We start from the raw sequence: 682 nt of genomic DNA on the forward strand, positions 1-682 counted from the left end.
AAGGTCACTTCACAAATGAGGAGACCAAAGCTGAGCTTGTGCAGCAGCCACCGCACCTCCCCAAGTAGCTCGCGGCTTCTCTGGGCCTTTCCAGGCTGCCCCTGGACCCCGGCTAGCTCATGGCTGGGCACCTACTCTGCATGAGGCCCCGGGGACGCAGCAACGAGGGAGACACACAGCCTCTGACTGGAGGAGCTCGGGGCCAGCAGGGCAGAACGTCACTGGCAGCATCCCAGGGGTGAGGATGTCTCAAAGAGCATCTCCCCTGAGCTTCCTGAGGTTGAGACCTCATCCTCCACCTTCCTGTCTCCCTCTCAGTGTCTGCAGAGAGGGGCTACAGCTTCCTACAGTCAGCCAATGCACGTTCAAATCCTGCATTAGGCAAGCACAGCGTCCAGCTGTGCACCCTTGGTAAGTTAACATCACATTTCTGATCCCATTTCCTGCTGTATAGGAATGAGTAATTCAAACATGCCGGGTTTCCCAAAGCACTGAAATCAGTCAGTATACAAAGACTTTGACATAAAAAGCGCTCTTGACTCAAAGAATCGCTACACACAGAAGACACTCAGAACGGGAATGGGTCATTTCATGCAGGGAACAATGTGGCGGGCCAGCTCCAGGGAGAGCACGCTCCAGCAGGGGGTCCTCCTCTCTCCCCAAACATGGACTCAAACACGGG

The sequence above is a fragment of the Hylobates moloch genome, unplaced genomic scaffold (genome assembly GCF_009828535.3).
Source record: "Hylobates moloch isolate HMO894 unplaced genomic scaffold, HMol_V3 SCAFFOLD_19, whole genome shotgun sequence".
NCBI lineage: Eukaryota > Metazoa > Chordata > Mammalia > Primates > Hylobatidae > Hylobates > Hylobates moloch.